Source organism: Myxocyprinus asiaticus, chromosome 20, assembly GCF_019703515.2.
Source record: "Myxocyprinus asiaticus isolate MX2 ecotype Aquarium Trade chromosome 20, UBuf_Myxa_2, whole genome shotgun sequence".
Classification (NCBI taxonomy): domain Eukaryota; kingdom Metazoa; phylum Chordata; class Actinopteri; order Cypriniformes; family Catostomidae; genus Myxocyprinus; species Myxocyprinus asiaticus.
In genome coordinates this window covers 27,029,238-27,053,284 of record NC_059363.1, presented here as the reverse complement: position 1 = coordinate 27,053,284, position 24,047 = coordinate 27,029,238, and the positions used below count along the sequence as shown (strand labels likewise).

At 38.9% G+C, this 24,047-nt stretch overlaps 1 protein-coding gene across 1 annotated transcript in view; it reads right to left on the bottom strand.

Annotated features, from left to right (window-relative positions):
• LOC127411260 (alpha-(1,6)-fucosyltransferase-like) overlaps positions 1-24,047 on the bottom strand; it is a 146,671-nt gene that overhangs the window by 67,674 nt on the left and 54,950 nt on the right. The window lies entirely within an intron of this gene.

Below are 24,047 nucleotides of genomic sequence, written 5' to 3'. Positions count from 1 at the left end.
AAAAATGCAACAGTCATAGAGCTATTACAGTAGATTAGAGTGAGCTCAAAGAGTGAATGTTAGGGTGAGCTTTAAGTCAGCACAAAGTGAAAGTGTGCATAATTCCTAAAAATAAAGCAGTAACAAAAAATGCATGGGACGAAAAGAGAGATTGAGAAAAAGAGAGAGAAAAAAGAAAGGTCCTAACTGCATACTAAAAAAATTATAATATTTTTGAAACCTATTTAATAATTTTTATTTTATTTATTTTTTTATATAATTTACTGCAACAAAACTAGTTTGGGAATGTGTATCTTTAACTACACATTGTCATACAAACCTCCAGTTAATAAGTGAGTCTCATTCAGTAATTCAGTAACCACTCTATACAGTATATACACTATTTCTGCAGCGTATAGTATATACTGAGTACCATACATAGTATGCAATTTTTCTGTATGTATGCAAAGAATACCTGATTGTTAGGCAATACATTTTAACATTTGCATTACAAAACCAACTACATTTATAAGTTTGTTCGAGCATGATTAAATTTTGCAGTAGTTCAACTGATATGAACTTGCGAAGCAAAGCGCCATCAACACATTAATCAAGAGTGTCATAAATCACAACAAAATGACATGGTTACTTCAGCAACTGCATTTTTCATGTCATATTTGCTTTTTCTGATATATTGATTAGGTTTTGGTTTAGGTTTAAACCGACAGAGCATGAACCATAAAAACCTAATTTGTTTGGGAGAACATTTGACATTAAAATTTATCACACCTGTGATTCGTGGAATGAGCCACGAAATATAATTCTGCAAAAAAGTTGCCACAGTTACGTAATTTTCATGAGATCAGGTCTTCCATGTTATTCAGAATTTTTGTCCTAAACAACCACAATCATATCAAGCAATGAGTGACATAACGTTCTGTCAATTGCTTGGTTTCTATTTTTGTTGCATCGCGTCAGTCCAAAATCCTGGTACACATAACTGTTACATTTTTAAAAAATATTTTCTGATTGTCTGTGAATGTGTGGCGTAGCACGACATTATCGCAGGACAAATTTTATTTTAATTTGATTATTGCGTTCAGTATGTACACTTTTTTACACTGAATATTATCGGATCGTGTATGGTTAGGACATTGTTTTTTATTTCTTTTTTAAAACAGTAGGCAGTATTAAATATGCTCCACAGTCCGCAGTAGGCTAGTATTCCCTTCCCAACATGCATAGCACTATGTTTGTTTTTGCATGCACCCAACAAAGACAACAAAAAAGAAAGACTTTGCGCCAGTGTTTTGTATCTCATCCCATTCAATTCAGACAGCAAACTCACAACTCTGGTAAAACATTATTTCTATTGCCGTGGCACAGTAGATTCAGCGATGTTGCTGGATAGCAGTGCAGGACACACTCAGATGCACACACCCGCTCTGCGACTTTCGCTCAACTTGATAGCGCTTGTGCATTCATTTATTGACTTAAATGAGCAACCACAGTCAAACTGCACTTGTCTCACTATCTCAAGTTAATACACACAGCACACCCACATTCAGCCATGGCATATCTTAAAAGCAAACCATTTACAATGCGGGAATAATGTGCCACTCACTGTGCATGTAAAACGAGGCTGACAGATGGGGAGTATCTGACAGATAGGGGAACGTAGGCAAAGCTTATCCTTTATTATGAATAAGGGTGGAATATAGACACCCATTATGGATTTCTGCACAGAGCATATACAATGCATTATAGATTGCGGTGGTGTGTCAGGCCTGGTAATCATTGGCCACATTGACTGAATCAATAGAGCAGGGGTGGGCAACTATTTTGGTAAAGGGGCCACATCGGGCTTTAAGTAGTGCATAGGGGGCCACATTGTATTCATTTTGAGATACAATGTTCCGCACTGATTTGGTTTTTGTATCTTTTATGCCCAGAAATAGTAATGTACTCAATTTTCTGAAGTGTATATGTGACTAATGGGACTATTCTGCAATTGCCTAAAGTATTGTATTGCTCTACAATGGTAGATACTTTTCTATCAGGCATTAAAAAACTAAATAAAGGCTGAGCTTATTATACATTATTTATTTTATCATCTCTGCTTCCCTGTTAATTTATTATTCAATTTAACACTCTCTACATCAGGGGTCTGTTTTAATAAAAATAAAAAAATAGAAAATTATAAAATTTTAATGTTTGTCGCAAAGCGGGCAAGTCTACTTATGTTATTCTCAAAACATTACATGCTAAAAGGGTCATGATGCAGGTCTCGTCAATGGTTTGACTTTCCATTCAGCACACAACTGAATAAAACAGGCTGCATGACTATGATACATGATTACTGCAAGAGTTAGATTAACATACAGGTGCGAGGGGACTTCAACATTTCTAAACTGCACAAATAAAAAATATATATACATATTCGTCTCTCACCTGCTTTTGCTCGCGTCAGTGATTACCCATCTGCGTATCGATGCCGAGATCTACTTTTACATTTAATTTCCTAACTGAGAAGGTTTACCTGCAAACTTAGTAGCACCAAACATCACAAGCAGCCTCAAGAATGGACACAGAGTGGCCGTATAACACTTTTTCTTGAGCAGAATATTGCACTAGAGATTGCTTTAAAGGGGAAAGCGAGAGCTAGAAAGAGCACACTCGCATGCATGGTTGCCAGATTGCACAAAATAAGTAGAACATTAGGTGAATATTTCCAATTTGTGCAAGTATAAATATCAAACTGGGGGTGTTGTGTCTCTTATCTGGCAGCCCTGAGCATGTTAAACGCTTGTGGAGCCACGTTAGGTCCCCATTAAGGATAAATGGGCCGAAAGCTGCCCAGGTCTGCAATAGAGTGACTTCTACTAGTGTCTGAGTACAGCAGACCGCTAGCTACAGTATTTATGCACATCACTACTGCAGTCAACTGGACGAGCACACACAGGACACTACAAATGAATACATACTCCTTCTGGCATACACATACTTCAGCTTATTATCTACTGCATTAACAGCTATTCTAGTCATTAAAGTAGACATATCATGGAAAACCAAAATATTCTTCATGTTTTGAAACAGTAGAGTTTGATGTACGATGTAGACATAGCAGAACGCCCCTTTCCCAGTCCACACAGTCTATTTATGCATACTAAGCTGAACATTTTGTTGCTGCATTGATGTCATAGCCTTGAGCACATAAACATATGACACACCAATGCCTTTTTAGTATGCAGCAATTTGGCCAGCCCTAATGGTTAACAGTGTGAAATACTCTGGAACACAGAGGTGAGCCAACCATAGTAGAGGTCATCTGCAAATAGAAGTCTTAAATATACAGCGTGTATAATTATTTTTCCTAACCAGGCACAATGACTTTGGGTTAGGGCAACACATAGATAACTACTAATACTGGCATAATATTCATGCTGTTTAGGCAAAAGGGAACTGGCTCCCCCAGCTAAGCCTGGTTTCTCCCCAGTTTTTGTTAACTTATATCTTATGGAGTTTTAGGTTCCTTGCCACAGTCACATTTGGCTTGCTCACTGGGGGCCTAAAGACAAATAATATTTAAGGCATGATTTTCAATCAGGTTTAGACTGCTCAATGAGGACTTTAAGACATAACAGACATTGCAGCATAATGTTCTGTAAAGCTGCTTTGAAACTATTTGTTTTGTAAAAAGCACTATTCAAATAAAGATTACTTGACTTGATGTGACAAACCTACAAGCATATATATAAAAACTTTAAAAAAATCGATGCAAATCTGAGTTTGGCCAGCCACAACCACGACAAGTGATAGAACAATTTGTCAGTCACTTGGTTTTTATAGAGAGCAACAGTCTGGTTCCGGAAGTAAGGTTCCCTTTCATTTTCTCCATTGGGGATTTTTTTAACAATAAGTAATAAACCTTTAATGACAGACCTACCATGAGCACTGAGGTTGTTTCTCAATGGTATATGCTTCTGTTGAAGCCATCAGTTCATGTTATTTAAACTTAAAAAAATAAATTAAATAAAAATAATGTTTAATAGCTGCATACTAAACAAAAAGACTCACCAATCAGAGAATCACAGCAAACAAACTGTGGCAAAAGTGCTCTGAAAGCAACTGCTCACTTCCATGACACTATAAATGATGCAACCGAGTCAGATTCTGATTAAGCTATTTTGAAAAAGAAAATAAAAATATATATATTATTTCTATACTTATAATCAACAACTTTGATTTAGTACTTTTTAGTACTTTTATATTTTATTTCATACAATAGTTAGTTAAATTTGATATGTTTTTAATTTGATTACGTCATGCCCAGTGCTTCATGGGATTGTAGTTCATTCCCTCATGAAAGACGCTAAATATACAGTCTTTTTGTAGATTTTCAAGTAATTTCTTTGCTTCAGATCAAAGTTTGTAATGTTTTGATTCACCTCAGAGCTGTTTGGTTTGTGGATTAGAACTGTTTTTATGAAGGATTTTATGGATTTCCTATGGAAATAATAGAATAAGAAAACTATTTCCAAAATCTCATTTTTCATAACCGTAGATAATACATCAAATATGTTCTGATTTGCTGTGATTATGTAGTGTTGTGTAGCATTTTCTCTTCAGTGTGGACAGAAACTTGTTACGCCTGTTGCGACAGGCTTCAGGGGGGAAAAACTGCAACAAACTTGTAAAGATATGGCCCATTTAAGTCAAGTCACTTCAATGTCATTCAGCACTTCCACAGGTGTACAAGGGAGGACTACATATAATTTCTCCAGGGGTGCAGTGAACAATAAAAGGCGACACATATATTTACTACACTAAATAATGCCTCTTCATCATGACATTATACTTAATTAAACTTGTAATTAACTCCGTACACTCAGGGGTGAAGCTAAAACTCCAAGCTTCATACACAAATGTATATCAGTGTCAGTGGATGTACGTACACACTCTATTTCCTCATTACAGAAATGTCACCATTGACTGTTATTAGTCTTAGTTTTAAATGGGAAATGGGGAGCAAGTCATTAAAATGCTGCATTAAACTGAACTGGACGATTTGGTGCTGAAAGAGAAATAATCTGTAAACTGCACCATCCCACATGAGTGCACCACCCTTTACTCTGCTCCTACAGCTCATGAATAATTGAGATCTGCATAGCGACACAGCAGCGTAAAGACATGAATGGCAATAAATGCATAATTAATGCCTGCATTTATGAAAGCGTGCTGGGCTGAACAACAGTCTGGTCAGGTTAGGGTGAATTTCAGCATTTTTTGAAATCTCGCTCAGTTCCAAGAGAAAGAGGCAATGTCAGCAAAGACTGAGATGGTTAGTTAGGTTGGATATTGCAAGAGGTCAGAGATGTTTAGAATTCTCTGATACAGAGTCCAAGTCAAGTCTCAAGTCTTTCAAAGCCAAGTCTAAGTCAATTCTCAAGTCAATTACCAAAAAGTCTAAGGCCAGAAACATACTTTACACAAATATGTGTACCCTAGCGTGGACCCTAGTGCTTGTCTAAGGCATTGCCAAATGCTCAGTCCAGTTGAACGTGCGTTCTTGCATTACAATGGCAATTACAAACCTCAGTACTCGGGGGTGATAGAGTTATCGACAACAGATTGTGTCATAAAACTGAATGGGTTATTATTCAGGTAAGTTTCTATAAATATATTGACATTAGAAGCAGAGAGTTCACACTAATGTCCACAACAACACATCTTGTGGCAACGCTGAGAATTCAGTGTGTACGTACACTGAGTTAAGAATTGCAGTCTGGCACATTTTAGAATACACAAAATCGAACTTGTGTAGCTAGAAGCTTCAGAGTGTGTTTCGGGGCTTAAGTTAACTTTCAAGTCAATTTTTTGGCAACTTAAGCATGACTCGAGTCTCAGACTCAAGTTTCCATCTCTGCCAAGGATCTTACAATATGATGTTAATAAAATCCTCGAGTATTATAATATTTATTCAACAGTTGGCTCTGGTGCTCTAATTTCATTGAACAAGTGTTCAGAAAATGCTGATATTTATTATAATATAATACGGTTTGTATCATCCCGCTTGTCTGTATTTGCAGTGCCCCTGCTGACAGGCTGTCAGTTTGTGTGTTGATCTGCAACATGCAACTGTTGATCCTGCTTTGGCTTCTTTGTAACTGTTTTCATCGCCGGAGCAATATAAGTAATTATACAGTACAAATAGGAATTATTTGTGCTATGAAAAGTATTTAAATTTGTCTATGATGCACTGTGAATAATATTTTTTTTTAAAATACAACTAAGTTGACATCTGTTGATATTTCTTGCAAGTTGCATGTTAAAAATCAGGCTTGTTCTTCCTTTTATCACTGCAAAAAACAAATGAATGAATGCCTGAATGCAGCTGTGCAGCCATGTGTGCAGTAATGCTACATTGACTTTCACTATTGGAATTTTCATACTTCAGCTTGAAAAGAGTTAATTGCACTAACAAACCTTAAATGCAATGCTTTTGTCTTTGAGGCACAGAAAAGACATTTAGAATGTTAAATAATAATCATTTTAAATCAAATCTTATCGATTCAACATTGTAATGACAGACTATACACAATCCGTTAGTGTATTGGAATTTCCCCTACCTCTGTTGGTTCATTCCTACATATAATATTTATTTATTATGTTGTAACAAAGTTGCATATTGATATTCCCCAGTTAATGCAGATTTAAAATGAGTTGATTATCCTTTTTCCACTTATAGAGTTTAAACTTGTTCTTTCTTGCCCTATCGCACACATCACTAATGAACATCGAAAACAAGAAACTCTCTAAATACTTTTTTCAGACAAATGTGCAAAACTTGAACCAGGGTTACACTTTTAATCTAGTTTTTATTTCTATATTATTTTTTATTTGTTCTTTTAATTTAGTTTTTGTAAGTGTTCACTTTATGACTTAGTTTCTTTTTAGTTTTTCAGTGTATTTAGTTTTTATTTTTGTTCTTGGTTTAATATTTGAGGGCTGGCAGAGTAAATACATGAATACAGAGTGAATAAAAATGTCTCAGGGTCATCTTGTGTTATCGCTATCTAGTGGCATTTTCATGTTTAATAAAAGTGGATTGTAATAGTTTGAAATTTTATAATATATTGTGTATCAAAAACTAAAATTAATTTTGTGATCATTTTCATTTTTATTTTAGTTAGTTTTGGTGAGTATTTTAGATTACTTTCAGTTTTTCCAGTTGTTAGATTATGTTTGTCAGTTTTATTGCAGTTATTTATTTATTTTTTAAATAAGTTAACATTTGAGTTTGTTAATAATACCAATAACTTTAATTCCAGTAGAGTAGCATTGTGGGTGCCCAATATGTCCATGGACCACTCCCACCGACTTAACAATGCATTATCCAGCCTGTTCTTCCACCAGACTCTTGTAAGGATCCAGTGTCTCGTGGGAATCTCGTATAACCTGTTAGTTCTCCATTCAGGTAGAAGATGACGGTTTTAATCATTCAGGAAGAAGATGATTAAATCATTTATTACAAAGTAAAAGCATGTAGTGTTCAGGTGTGGCATGGATGTATATGTCTCGGGTGTATGTGTGTTTTGTATAGTATCAGGAACAGTACAGCCCATGGGGCTTGAATGTGAGCAGGTTAAGTAGGTCATCACACATACAAAAAGACAAAAGGTGACAAACTGCTCTGGGTTGCGTTGCCCAAAATTGTTGAAAGCTTAAGTTGATCATAGAGACCACTGGCGCCAATGGTTTCTATGATTAACTTAGGCTTATGATGCTTTTAGGAAATGCAGCCCAGGCCCCTTTTGTATTCACACTGGACAAGGGTGACACGTGGAAGGAAAGACAGGAATCATATAATGATCTTAAAATAACCAGGCCATGCTCTTTCATATGGCAGTATGAAAGTTTTCAGTAGCAGAAATTTGACATTTCACTAAGATAGATGACGTTTGTTGAAACCTTTTATTCTTTTCTCAAAAACCCTTAACAACTCAGTAGACAGTAGAGGCAGACAGGAATAGTGGGAAGAGCAAGAACTGAGACTTGATCCAGGCTAGATTCGAACCCATGTCCCTGTGAGACAACAATTCTTGACACAAGCAAAAGCAATACCTTCTGCATGACAAAATTGGTTTTCTATCGTGAACTATCTACAGACAAAATGGTACATTCTTCCATATGATCACAAATTTAGTCTATAAGCAAAGGTTTGGAAGCTTTTCATGCAAATCCCTCAATTTACACACATTTCTCCAACAGCTGCTGCTCCTCCCTGTGTTCATCGATTCAACGGTATGACTAACCTCCAATGGTTCACTACTTCAGTTCTCTCAACCTGTGACTGGTTGTTTCTGAACCTCAATTGCTTGTAAATACCAACCCTATCCATCATCTTTAGCTTTTTCACGTTTCCTGTAGAAATCTCTACAGTGGGAACTGAAGAAATTTGACCAGGTCAAACGTCATGTTCATTCCATTCTGAACTCTCACCCTCTCAATTCTGAAAGCTGCATTTATCTTGTTTTGCATAGTGAATTGCCAATAAATTACATGAAAATTTGGGCTTAAATTTATGTACATTTTAATTTGCATCTTAATGAATAGAAGTAGGAGTCGGATAAATGTTACCTCTAACCTGTACATGGCCACACACTTTTAATGTTGTTCCAATATAGAATAAAAAATAAAAAAATAATTATTATTATTTTGTTATGTATTTTTTTTACTAAATTGTGTGGAAAAAAGCCAGATATTTCTTGAATTGGAACTGACTGCATTTCAACTGGAGTCTTTCAGCATGTCCACTGTATTTCAGTATGGAATTGTAAGAAATTAAGCATTTGCACTTTCTCCCATCTGGGACTTTCATTATACTTGCAGTGTACTAACCCAAGAAAGTACCGAGTAATATTAGGTAACTACATATACTTAATATGGGTTAAGGTTAGGTTTAGGGTTAGTACCTAGTAATTACTGTAGTTATTGTAATTATAATTATTTACGTAAATTTAGAACAGTACTGTAAAATAAAGTGTTACCAATGAAGCTGTGAGAAAACTTGTGCACATATAAAGTACTGATTAATTTCAAGAGATAAGGACCATATTTTAGAAGACAAGAAGTTCATAGCAGCTCCAAGGGGAAAAATAAACACTTTCCAAATATGTGGAAGCTGAAAGAGGCCATAAAGTAGCATTTTTGTTTTCTTGAGATAAAACAACAAGTTAACTGTACCAAGACAAAAATGTTACCAGTACATTAGTTTGTAGCCTCTAGATAACTTAGAACATCATGGTTACTTTCGTAACCTCCGTTCCCTGATGGAGGGAACGAGATGTTGTGTCGATGTAGTGACACTATGGGTCACTCTTGGGAGCCCCAAACACCTCTGATCTTTTTTTTTAAAAGGCCAACGAGAATTGGCGAGTGGAATTTGCATGCCACTTCCCCGGACATATGGGTATAAAAGGAGCTGGTATGCAACCACTCATTCAGGTTTTGTGCTGAGGAGCTGAGAAAAGGTCCTGGCCATTTCAGCGGGTAGTTCAGCGTTGTGTCAAGAGGGACACCAGGGAATGGAGGTTACGAAAGTAACCATGACGTTCCCTATCTGTCACTCACTCGACATTGTGTCGATGTAGTGACACTAGGGGTCCCTATACAAAACGCCACAACTAACTGAACGTTGTTACGTGAAGTGGCGGTGTGTGACGGGCAGACTGCTGTGTGCCTCGTAGCAAGCACACCAGGCCGTCACGTAACCTCCCCCAACGCTCTTTATGAGCGTCAAACAGTCCTTCAGAAACAAGTCGACTGTCCATCGAATAGGTGGACAGGCCGAGGCCTCTTTTCCTTCTCTTTTCTCCCCAAAAAGAGTGGAATTTGTTAAAGTGTCTACATCGGGGGGGTGTCACTCCCAAGGGGAAGACACCGCGGAGACCACACCCCGTCAAAAAAAGGGGTGGGGGGGGGGTGGGGATTTTGAGTGGAAATACGTCACATGGTCTTTACTGAGCCTTGTCGGAAGTATGTCATGTGCAGAGGTCCCATGGTAGGTCCTACCCAAAGGGGGAGGAGTTTCTACAAAGCATGGCGACCGGGGCAGAGGGGCCCCTGCCCCTAGGAAGAGTTTACTGACAGGGAAATTATTTTGCAGAAAATATGACATGGGGTTGCCTTCGGGAACCATCGCATGCGGAGCACCTACCTCAGTACAGGGCCTCATTAGCGCACTTACTGAGCTGGCAGTGAGTTTCTCTGCAAACTCGACTGCCAAAGGGCTAAGGAGGAAAGTCATCCAGGGATCACAGTCTGTGAACACTACTGGGAGTCAAGAGCACACATCTTCCCCTCAAGGGAGGGGAAAGGCACTATGCGCAAGCGGTACACCCAGCCAGTTGTCCCGGAACTTACCTGCTCGTGCCTGCAACTACTCGAGACGAGACTGGCTCAACCCGGAGATTGTAGAACCTCGCAAAGGTGTTGGGTGCTGCCCAGCCTGCTGCTAAGCAGATATCTGCCAAAGAGGCGCCACTGGCCAGGGCCCAGGAGGCCACCACACTCCTGGTAGAGTGGGCTCATAACCCCGCAGGGGGTGGCATGTCCTGAGCCTGATATGCCATCGTGATGGCGTCAATGACCCAGTGGGCGATCCTCTGTTTGGAGACAGCGCTTCATTTCTGCTGTCCACCAAAGCAGACAAAGAGCTGCTCGGAGCTTCTAAAGCTCTGCGTGTGATCCAAATAGATGCATAAAGCTTGCACCGGACACAGCAACGCCAAGGCTGTGTCTGCCTCCTCCTGGGGCAGTTCTTGCAGGTTCACCACCTGATCCCTAAAAGGGATTGTGGGAACCTTGGGCACATATCCCGGTCGGGGTCTCAGGATCACATGAGAGTAACCTGGACCGAACTCCAGGCACAATTCGCTGACAGAACGCCTGCAGGTCCCCTACCCTCTTGATGGAAGTGAGCACAGTCAAGCGAGCGTGCTGGGGAATAGGAGGTCCGTGGGGGGATACCCGGTGGAGGTGGTCCCAATGAGGTCCCCAAATCGCCCCCGGTGCTAAGCGACGCGGCCTCAAACACGTAGGTAGAAGGACCGGCGCGGGGAGCCGCTGGGGTGGCTTACTTTCTTACGAATGCAAGCCGCGTCAGCAAAGTTGCCATGGTCATGTTCTTGCAATGAAGACATGATCCATCCACGAATGATGTCTCCGTGTGGGCAGCGCCCAGACACGTAAGACAGCTATCGTGGCCGCGGAGAGATAACGACCGCAACCAGGAATAACACAAACGGAAAGGCATCTTTAAAAAGACGTTTCGTGTGTGCCGCTCTTTTAGAAAGAAAATATACTCTATTAGAATATACTCTTTTAATATGTTCTGCTGAAGCCCCCAGGGGCATTCTCTGCAAACCACAGATGCAGAGGGGGAGAAGCCGCTATAATGCGCCGTAAAATCCAGCAGAGAGAGGTGAATGAACTCGGCAGATGAATTCAGCTCAATGAATAGAACCGCTCAGCTCCGAAGAGAAAATCTGAATGAGTGGTTGCATACCAGCTCCTTTTATACCCATATGTAAGGGGGAGTGGCATGCAAATTCCACTCGCCAATTTTCATTGGCCTTTTAAAAAAAAGATCAGAGGTGTTTGGGGCTCCAAGAGTGACCCCTAGTGTCACTACATCGACATAACGTCGAGTGAGTGACAGATAGGGAACCTATATTTTGTTAAAAAATACAGGTTATATAGCCACACACACACACCCAAAAAAAAAAAAAATATAATAATAATTGTGAATATATATATATATATATATATATATATATATATATATATAGTTAAATGCCACATGTCTACAATTAAAATTTACTAGATTCAAATTCAGATCTTTTTGTCATTTATCTAGCTCTATACCTACAGTATACTGGGTTCCCACAGTCATGACAAAACTCAACAATTCATAGAAATTGGTAAATTCTTAAGTCATCGAAATGTCTTTAGTGAATATTAATTTTTCTAGTTTTCCTCTGCACTAAAATACCTGCTATAGATATTGCTTTTGTGTAGTATAAAACTTGCTTGCATGAAATAGTGTTGTCTCTTTTGTGAGCGAATCATTCTTTTAGAGCAAATCAATTGGTCAAACGGTTCAAAATTAGTGAATCCGTCTAAATCAAAAGGATTTTAAAACATTGTACCCAGTAATCACAAATGACTTGAAAGCTAATGGAAAAGTCATCGAATTTCAATGGTCAAAAAGGGTGGGAACCCTGCATATAGTCAAAAGTTTGTTAAGACTACGGCAGGAAGTTGTGAAGACATGGAAATTGGGATTAAAAACAGCATGCCTTGTGGTAAGGCAGATGAAATAAAGAAAGGTGCAGCAGGAGAATAACAAAAAAAATTGGGCATAGTGTCCTTGTTGCCAGAAAGTTTGTGTAATGCAGGGAAGCGAGCAGGTGCAGAGGCATGGCGCCAAACAGCCAATGACTTTTACAAGTTTGCAAGCCTATAGAAGACACCTGGTGCATGCACATGGGAAGAGTGGTCACCTCAAGGAGCGATCGGTGCCGAACTTGATGCAGTGCATATAGGTTACAACTTTTTGCTAATTTTAGTCTGCGCCACTGTCAAGTCACCGTGAGGTATGACATCAATGTGCTGCGAGAGCGAGGCAAGACTAGCTGCCTGGTCAGCCACTGCAGTTGCCCCAAAGCAGCTGCTCAAGCTCTGATTAAGACAGTTTATTCATGATCGGCTCTCTGAAGAATACGATGATGTGCATTTATTTAACTCCTCCCCCAACTGCAAATGGATAATCTCACCAATCGGTAAGACAAGGTGCAGTTATAGTAGAACACACCTAAGGAATTGTACCACAATGAGGACCATTTGTGGACAAACGGTAATTAGTATCTGCCCTTTTAATCTTGCATAAATAACTGTTCCCTTTAATTTTTGTTCTTGCTGAGCAAAATCCATGGGAAGACCCTTCAGTCACCTGAGCTGAAACTGTACCTGACCCGTGCTACTGCGGCATTCTATAAATGAAAAACAATGTAATGCAGAACAGTAAAGTTTTTATTGATGCTGTTTTGGGAGATAAGGAGTTAATTTTCTCTTTATTATGCCTCCTATATACAGTGCATCCGGAAAGTATTCACAGCGCTTCACTTTTTCCACATTTTGTTATGTTACAGCCTTATTCCAAAATGGATTAAATTCATTATTCTACAAACAATACCCCAAAATGACAACGTGAAAGAAGTTTGTTTGAAAATTTATTAAAAATAAAAAAATCACATGTACATAAGTATTCACAGCCTTTGCTCAATACTTTGTTGAAGCACCTTTGGCAACAATTACAGCCTCAAGTCTTTATGAGTATGATGCTACAAGCTTGGCACACCTATTTTTGGGCAGTTTCTCCCATTCTTCTTTGCAGGACCTCTCAAGCACCATCAGGTTAGATGGGGAGCGTCGGTGCACAGCCATTTTCAGATCTCTCCAGAGATGTTCAATCGGGTTGAAGTCTGGACTCTGGCTGGGACACTCAAGGACATTCACAGAGTTGTCCCGGAGCCACTCCTTTGTTATCTTGGCTGTGTGCTTAGGGTCGTTGTCCTGTTGGAAGATGAACCTTCGCCCCAGTCTGAGGTCCAGAGCGCTCTGGAGCAGGTTTTCATCAAGGATGTCTCTGTACATTGCTGCATTCATCTTTCCCTCGATCCTGACTAGTCTCCCAGTTCCTGCTGCTGAAAAACATCCCCACAGCATGATGCTGCCACCACCATGCTTCACTGTTGGGATGGTATTGGCCAGGTGATGAGCGGTGCCTGGTTTCCTCCAGGCATGTCGCTTGCTATTTAGGCCAAAGAGTTCAATCTTTGTTTCTCGTGGTCTGAGAGTCCTTCAGGTGCCTTTTGGCAAACTCCAGGCGGGTTGTCATGTGCCTTTTACTGAGGAGTGGCTTCCGTCTGGCCACTCTACCATACAGGCCTGATTGGTGGAGTGCTGCAGAGATGGTTGTTCTTCTGGAAGTTTCTCCTCTCTCCACAGAGAAACGCTGGAGCTCTGTCAGAGTGACCATCGGGTTCTTGGTCACCTCCCTGACTAAGGCCCTTCTCCACCGATCGCTCAGTTTGGCCAGCTCTAGGAAGAGTCCTGGTGGTTCCAAACTTCTTCCATTTACGGATGATGGAGGCCACTGTGCTCATTGGAACCTTCAATGCAGCAGAGATTTTTCTGTACCCTTCCCCAGATCTGTGCCTCGATACAATCCTGTCTCGGAGGTCTACAGACAATTCCTTGGACTTCATGGCTTGGTTTGTGCTCTGACATGCACTGTTAACTGTGGGACCTTATATAGACAGGTGTGTGCCTTTCTAAATCATGTCCAGTCAACTGAATTTACCACAGGTGGACCCCAATCAAGTTGTAGAAACATCTCAAGGATGATCAGTGGAAACAGGATGCACCTGAGCTCAATTTTGAGTGTCATGGCAAAGGCTGTGAATACTTATGTACATGTAACTACATAAGTAACTCTATAGTAGTCCTCTTCTTTGTCCCCCTGTTAGCGTTTTGATTTCCCTCTCATCAAGTGCTGCTTTCACAACTGTCACGTCTGTAACGAAGGGTTTTCCTAATTTTGTGAAAACAACAGTTAATAAAAAATTATTACTACATATTCTTAGGAGTGTAAACCCTTCTATATTATGTGGCTGGTATTATTTCTGGATTGTGCATTTCAATTCACAAAGTTTTTACTCATGTCCACTTTAGTCACGTCTGTATCGCAAGTTCATTTCCCAATCTAAAGTGGAAGAAAACTTGATTAGATTGAAGATTTTCTGATGTCTGGACTCTATCTGCAGGTGTCTATGATAATTAATTTAAATGGTTTGGATATATACTGGTCATGGGTACTTGATATATGTTAAATTTTACGTTTTCACTGCAAATGCTGGAATTGCCATTTTAGCTCTGTGATTGGTCAAAATGCTCAGTTCACCTTCTATGAAACCCTGTACTTTTCTCTGTGGATCTGTAAGATCTGAATTTCTGTGTTTAGAATGTTTTAATATTGAATTATGTATTGATATTAAAAATATTTCATTTCTTCTCAAACTGTAATTTTAATCTGAAGTATTTACAGCTAATTTCACCACTACAAATTTTTAAACACAAAATCTGCTGTTTAAAAATACAAATCAATAAAATACGCTGTTTTGTTAAATGCCATGTCTACAATTCAAATCTATGAAATTCAAATTGAAAACTATAAAATGCACCATGGAAAATTATATTTTGTTAAATTCCACATGTCTAAAATTCAAATTCAAACCTTTTTGTCTTTTATTTAGCTCCATATATAGGGATTTGATGAAAACAAATTAGGATACATGATAAAGGGGGCACCCTATGAATGTTTAGCTTGTCAAAAATGCTCATGAATTATTCCGTGACATACACTGAATAGAGTAAGAAGTACAGTTTTTTTTTTTTTTTTTTTGTTTTTTTAGTACCAAGTCGATATTAAAATTAAAAAGATGTAATGATACTGATCTGCAGTACTGGTAGTACCAGATACTGTCTCAACTGACTAATAGGTGACTGCATTCCATGTATGCGTGCACTCGAAGAAATCCACTTGCATTCTTCCTAACATTCATTCCATGAAAGAAAGAAGGCCATATGGGTTTGGAACAACAACATGGTGTGTAAATAATGAGAATTTACAATTTTGGGTGAACTAGACCTATCCCTTTAAAAACTATTTTGTTAACAGAGTTCATTTTAGGTTCAGAGATGCATTGTGACAGTGTTAGGTTGTAGCTAAAAGTGTGAGAATCCTGCAAGAAACTTGTAAGTCTGCAACACGACTGCAACAAGGTGAGCTATTATGTGACTAAGTGCAATAGTCTAGGTTTATGTGTGTGTGTGTGTGTGTGTGTGAGAGAGTGTGTTCTGTTATAGTGTGAAACGTATGTAAAAGGTGAGGCTGGAGGCTATCACAGATCATCTGGGAGAAGTTCACACCTGCTCAGAAAGAACAGAGTTTCTCCAAAGGGCCTGTGTGCGTGTGTATTTGTGTGTATAAAAACAATTATGCAAAAGAGTTAGCCTGTTCGAACAGGGGGTGGGAGGGCAATCAGAAGAGAAAAGCTTTGGTTTGTCTCCTTCATGCATTGTGCATTGTGACAGTGTTAGCTTGTAGCTAAAAGTGTAAGAATCCTGCAAGAAACTTGTAAGTCTGCAACACGACTGCAACAAGGTGAGCTATTATGTGACTAAGTGCAATAGTCTAGGTTTAAGTGTGTGTGTGTGTGTGTGTGTGTGTGTGTGTGTGTGAGAGAGAGAGAGAGTGTGTTCTGTTATAGTGTGAAATGTATGTAAAAGGTGTGGCTGGAGGCTATCACAGATCATCTGGGAGAAGTTCACACCTGCTCAGAAAGAACAGACTTTCTCCAAAGGGCCTGTGTGCATGTGTATTTGTGTGTATAAAAACAATTATGCAAAAGAGTTAGCCTGTTCGAACAGGGGGGTGGGAGGGCAATCAGAAGAGAAAAGCTTTGGTTTGTCTCCTTCATCAGTTTTATATTCACTAAGTGTCACATTAGGCTGGCAACACCTGTTAAGGCAATCTGGTGTTCTATCTCTAGGTAAGCATGTGTATAAGCGTGTGTGTATTTGTAGAGCAAAGCAGATTATTACTGCTATTGAGATACACAAAACAATAAACAGTCTTATGATTTATTATATGTCTATGTTTTTTATGAGAACATTTTCAATACAATAAAGACACTACAACCCACTACAATACAAAAAGTCGGCATAAATAATAAAAGCTGCGTAGATAAAGGTCATAAAGCATATGAGCAAAGTTCATTGCATATAGTCTTGGCAACAGATGCATTCGAAATAATACATGAAACCCCCAAATGGAAACTGAAATTAAGCCATTTCAACACACCCAAGTTTAATTTGCCGTCCAACTCAGCCTTAAGCTATCAAAAGCTGCTTTAGACTGATGACAGTAAATAAAACTTTAATTTCTTAAATGTTTGGAGAAAATCTAAGTGGTACTTGCCCATGCAAAACTCGCTGCCATAATACTAGGGTGCAGTGGGTGGTTGCCAGGCATTACTAGGGTTCCTATTTGGTTTGAAGTTTTTAACGTTTTACTATGCAGTTTTTTGGGTGTTCTGGGTGGTTGCTAGGGTGTCCTAAGAGGTTACTAGGTGGCTGTTTGCTGGCCAAAGTGAAAAGATCCCACTCCCCAAGCCATGATATTCTGATCCCTAGATATTAGGTTCCCTCCTTCAATGCAAGTCTATTTTTTTCACCCATGTTATCAACCACAAGTCAAAAAAATTAAGTTCAATTGCTTGGAAGAGTAACAGCAAATTTCTCTTCAACAAACCACACAATAATTCATGTCTGTAGCACAAATGGTGTGGGAGGAATAACGGCAAAGTTTAATACTTAGGCTTAAAGCTCAGTGACATTAACCTTTGCACTTTGAAATTCCAGAGGCGAAGCAGATGTGGGCATATGTTAAGCGAGTGTGAAACCCGTAAAAACTGCTTGCCAAGCAGCCTCTTTTTTATGCTGCACTTTATACTCAAAGAAAAGTACTCACCGCTACAGTGATTTCCTCATTCATTAAGAATATATATATATATATATATATATATATATATATATATATATATATATATATATATATATATATACACACACACACACATTTTTGTGCGTGTGTGTGTTTTTTTCCCCTTTTTCACCCAATTTGGCATGCCCAATTCCCAGTGCGCTTTTAAGTCCTCGTGGTCGCGTAGTGATTCGCCTCAATCCGGGTGGTGGAGGATGAATCCCAGTTACCTCCGCATCTGAGACCATCAACCCACGCATCTTATCACGTGGCTTGTTGAGCGTGTTGCCACGGAGACATAGCATGTGTGGAGGCTTCACGCCATCCACCGCGGCATCCACGCTCAACTCACCATGCGCCCCACCGAGAACGAACCACATTATAGCGACTATGAGGAGGTTACCCCATGTGACTCTACCCTCCCTAGCAACCGGGCCAATTTTGGTTGCTTAGGAGACCTGGCTGGAGTCACATTCATTAAGAATATTAAGAGTAGTTATATACGAAGAACTGCCCAAGCAACTTCCTATTGGACAAAGCCACAAATTTGCACACCAAAATTCACTAAACTAGAACCCCACTTGATATTTGCATAGGGAAATTTCTTTGCCCCCAGAAGTCCATCAGGTGAAATTCCCCATTATGCAGATTCCCACTGAGATGACTATATTTCACCTATGTAATTTCCCCTCGTAACGGTAACTGTGACCAAGCCTTTAGGGGTTAAAAACCAAACACCAAGCCCTATTTATACAACAATTTATTCCGGTCAGTATAACAGCACTGGGATGCTTTTTCAATTTATATCACTCCACTTGTTTGTGTTCATAGCTAAACAAATAGTGGTGGGGATTTTTAATGAGAATGATTCGTTCACTTTAAAGATTTGTTCAAAAACACTGATTCATTTATGAACGAAATACCACAAGTGCAATGTGAGAGCAGCACAGAAATTTGAGTTGTGCTTGATGCTTTAGCTTCTTTTGGAACTGTTTTTGCTGGTGGAGAAGAAATGTACGAACTGGCCATTCATTTTTCTAAACATAAGTCAATATTATATACTTGTTTGTTGTATTATTGTAGATAACCAATAACAATTGTAATCATGCTGTTGGTCATAAGCCCCGTTCACATCGCAAGCCAAACAAAGCGACAAAGCGACACAATCTCTTAAATTTTCAATGAGCATTGCGACTTAGGGCGACACGAGCGATTGTGACCGTTGGCGACAAGATGTGGGCATGGCGAGTGAAACAACAAACTTTAGAAAAGTTTAACTTTATGCAAATGAAGAGCGACTTTCAGAAGTGACTAACAATGGGAGAGAAGGCAGCGGAGCTCACATCATCCTTCTCTTGTGACAAACTGGTGTTGAGTGCAACTGGTGTCGAGTAAAAGTTTTAATGTTGTGAGGGATTTCACTGCTCTATTACATTTGTCTGTAATCACATGCATGGATGTAATAAAACAATTATGAGTGGAAAACCATGCCAGATACTGACGGCGTTATCAGTGAGTTTGATTCACATTTTAATAGATTGTACGTCTTGTATAATGCAATAAGCACTACTGCAGTTTATATAAAACACTCTCTCATGCAGAATGTCAATCTTTAGAGACGAGAGAACTGATTCCTTGTCAAATTATAATGATATCTTAGTTTTACCAGCAGTATCATCTGTAATCAGCATTTCAAAAGCTACTATGGCCAGATGTGAAGTCCACCAATAATGTTAAAGTGAGAACGCTCATTAGTGACTTCATAGTACAGAGACTAGCGACACCAAGTGACTATGCTGTTGGCAGTGTGAACAGGGCTTTAATGTTAGCATGGCTGTGATTTCCTGTGGCCGAATCAAATCAATGCTGATATTCAGAACAACAACACTCTTGCTCGTGTGATATTGCTTAATTATAAGCAATTATTATAGTGATGCTTGACTTTGCAAGCACCACAAATGACCATAAAAACTTCTGACAAGAAACTGTGTATTACTACACAGTCTTTCTTTTTTAGTGTAAAATTTAGATCTGTAGGAGTCAATAGATCTACATCAAGAGAGCAGCCAGAAAGAGTGATGCTGAATCATCGCAGCACTTTAGAGTGCTGAGTCAAGAGCTCTAATAGACTTGATGACTCTTAGTGGGCTGTAAGTGCGATTGTGGACAAGCGTCTGAGGTTGGGGATAAATTTGATTTAGCTTCTGATGAGAATGAAGAGGTTGAGTGAACATGTTGGTGTGTGTTTTATGGTCTAGGAATAGAAGCTATCAAGAGTGAGCTAAGATAAATCTATATGCATCCATGATAGCAGGAGATCAACAGATGGATGTTTAGTGAGAACATATAGTTGAGCCCATGAGGTAAGTACAGAACCATATTTTGTGTTAATGGGAAATGCACTAGATGTCGAGCAGCACAGCAGTGGTGCCTGGAAGGGCAGCAGTTGTATTTGATGTCAGGTTAGCTGATTGAGGCTGTAGGATAGGTCTTGACTCAGCCCTAATCTGCTCTTTTTATGAGCCAATACAACAGATGACCTTTGCTCCAGCATTTATGCTAGAAATGTGTGTGTGAGAATATAACAGAAAGAGAACAAGAGAGAGAGAGTGGCCAAAGGAAAAATGAGCTTGTGGCATTCTGCCCTTGAGCTATTAGTGAAGAAACAGCAATGGGCTACTTACTGATGGTCTATACAAAGAAACATCACCAATTACTGTATTGAACAGAGGATTGAGGACTACAAAGCAAAAAAAAAGATACTTTCCTACTTTTTCCTGTATTTCCACGAAGACCAGAAAAGACTTCCTTAAATTTCTTCCCACATCACATTAGGTTCTATTATACAAGCCATGAAATGTGTCTGGGGTCACATATGCGTGAAGCAGCTTTATTATTTTGAATATTCAGAATACATTTGCCGTGACTTGCTAGCAATTCACAATCAACATTGTGAATATTGCAATGTTTTAACAGAATCTCTGATTTACGGTTAAGGCTCGATCAAAAGTACTTTTGCAAAGCAAAAATACAGACATCTCAATGGGAATCTGTGAGATCAGGAATTCCACCTAGTGAAGAAATTTCCCAATGCATATTTCGCATGGGGTTCATACATGTTTCGTGAACTTTAACAGGCTGATTTGCAATCTGAAGAATAGGCAGTTGTTTGGTTTGGCTGTGACCTCAGTGCTTCGTACATAGCTACACTGAATATTTACAATGGAAAAGGATGCCTTTTCCACCAGCAGAATTCATTCATGCAAAGGTAAATGTGTGTCTTTATACTTTTAGGTGAAAACAAGCTACAAAATGGCATAGTTTACTGAAAGAAAAAAACAAAAAAAACAAAGTCAAACTTTCAAGCCATTTCAGAGCAAATACAAAAATATCAAGATATATATTGAATATCAACAAAAGACAGAAAATAGAGAAACTAGAAACTACTGTATATTAGGGGTGTAATGGGATGACATTTTCACGGTATGATAACAGTCACAAAAATGACCATGGTATTACGGTTTCACGGTATTTAGGTGCATTGATAATATTAAAAGCAGTTCAATATTTGGTTATGAAATAGGCTATTTCTGATAAACACACAGATAAATATTTCAGTTATAACCAATTCTTGAACTTTATTTGAGATTTCTTCAACTTTAATCCTTTAACTTTTGATCTTGAACATCAGGACACTCTTAATCCGACATGGTATAAAAAAAATCACAAACAGGTAAACATTAATAAAAAAAATTTTGCCAACATGTACAGTAGTCAAATGATTATAACTAAAAATATTTTGTTATTGTTATTTTATGATTTATGAAATTGAATTGCAATCATTTGTAATGACTATTGCCCCGGTTATCACTTAAAATATGCATTCAGTAATTTGTTGCATTTGTGATTTAGTTCAATTCTACAATACCTACTGAAAATATATTATTCATGTGCAGTTTATTTATTGGCATTTTGTCCAATACTTTTGTTTATTTATTGGCATTTTGTCCAACAATTTCTGCCACAGTTTCACTGTCAATTTCTTGCATGCATATTGTCAATGTCAATTTCCTGAACACCAAAAGCCATGCATTTTGTAAACCCTATTTAGTACTATGTTTTACAAATAAAACATATTATTAGTATTATCAAACACATTGGCCTACTGTTGCGCTGCACTTAGGCAAAAGAACAAACAGTTGGCACATCGTAAAGTGGAACGTGGTCTTAAATCCGTTTGCTGCATTTGTGAATGTGACTGAAAGCACAAACATAACTTTAGCCTAACTAGTCATTACAAATCAGGTAAAACTACATTGAATCTGGTGTTTTTATGAAACGGGCTATAATTTATTATCCTGTGTACGGTTACACTTACATTCGTCTCCGCAAATTCTGTGGGATGGTGCTCATGGAGATGGTGCTTAAGGTTTGAAGTGTTTCCCGCCTGAGCCGATAATTTTTGCGGCAAACTTTACAGACTGGGTAACTATCAACATTGATGGTGCCTCGTGGGTCTTTTACATAGCCAAGTAATCCCAGACAGTGGACTTCAACTTCTGTGGTGGCGGAAATAAAGGTTCAGGCTCGGACATGTCTGTATAATGTGTTTGTTCTGCACTCATGCTGCGCTCCGCTCGTGCTGGACTTCTGTGCTAGTGATGCGCAGTGACACCTGCATATCACCTTTAAAACTGAGTGACAGTCAAATGCAACGTGCAATTTAAAGATTTATTTTATCTAGCCAAGTTTATATGATGCTGTATAAATGTCGCAGATTCTGTCTTAAACTGATTTGGATTTTAGAAAAGTTCTGAAAAAATCTGTCTTTATCTTCATGCAATACCGTAAATGAGAAGATTTCAACGGTATGATAACAGTCTGTTTTAAAACCGAGGTATATTGTGAAACCATGAAACTGTTACATCCCTACTGTATATCATAGTCCCAGCCCTAGTGGGAAGTATTCAGAGACTTGTGGCCACTAAAATGTGAACAGAAAAACTTCTACCAACACTCATTGTCTCAGACAATTCATTAAAGTCTTGCAGTGAGTGAGAATGGTAGGTGTTCTTGACATGGTGATTACAGTCGTGCACTGTGAAGCAATTACACACAGGACTCACAAAAAGAAGAAAAACATAAAATGATAAAAAAGAATAGTGCTTAGAGAGGAAAGTAACATTTCTCACAACTTTTTAAATACTGTGAAAAGATAATGACACAGAAGGAGAAACCAAGACATAAGGCCTCAAACAGAAAGGCTGAGAACACAAATCAATTACCTTCTCTTTTGTTAAGTATACCCCCATCAAAGTAAAGCTAGAAGCAATTAGCCAAGCAGGTTTTTCACATGTTAGCAGCACAGATATTCTTTAATACAGTCTCTGGGCAGCCCAGAGAACAGTGAGTCTAAATCATGCTCAGTGCCTCTTCATGGGTTTGCAGTCATCTATTGATCTAAGTATTGCTTGGTTAATGAGCAGCACTGATGTTTCTACAAGCTGGTCTCACTAGAAAGGGCTAATAGGTTTGTAGTCACCTTCACATGATGAAAGATCACAAGGAAAGTCCATGTGTGTGTGAGAGGGCATGTAAGAACTCTGTCTATCCTCACACACACAACCTCTGGGTCCATTGAGTGCATTGATGTGAGAGCGTTCGTGCTAACATCTCGCACTGTTGTTTCATGGGTAAAGGCTAAATCATTTAATCACCGGAGCATATGTCTCACAGAGAGTGCTCTCTCATCTGTATTGTTCCGTCTTGGCTTCTCTCTCTAACATGTCTGTGGCGATTCACCGCTTCAGTAGGAGGAGGCATGTCGTAATTTTTGTCTAGACTAATCTGGCAGGCTTCAACCATTTGTTATACCTTATCTTACCTCTCTTTCCGTCATTGGGATCATCCGACAGTCAATCACATCTGTAATGGGTGCAAAGAAGTTTTCGAGAAGCCTGGTTTCATCCCCTGCTGAAAAAAATCAGCTTAACCAGCATGCAATTCCAATGTGGGTCTAGGCTGGTTTAGCTGGAAGACCAGCATAGCCATGTCACATAACTTAGGGTGGAAAATTCACTAAGAATGAACTGCACCCAGTAAAGCACTATTTGACTGTGGGGGTTAGCATCTGATTCACAAAAGGAATTATGCAGATCAGGCAATGCCACAAATTCGCCCACAAAATCTTTGCTAAATGCAGTTTGCACCATGCAATTCCGATCTCACAGGTCAGCTCTGAGCGCTATATAGTGAAGGAAGCAGCAGACCACCACAATTTGGCATAACTTCACTATTCCAGACAACTGAAAAATCTCTTTAACATGCAAAAAGTGTGCTTGACTACACCGCACACCTGGATATATGTCAGGTTATAACACTGTTCACCATCATTTGA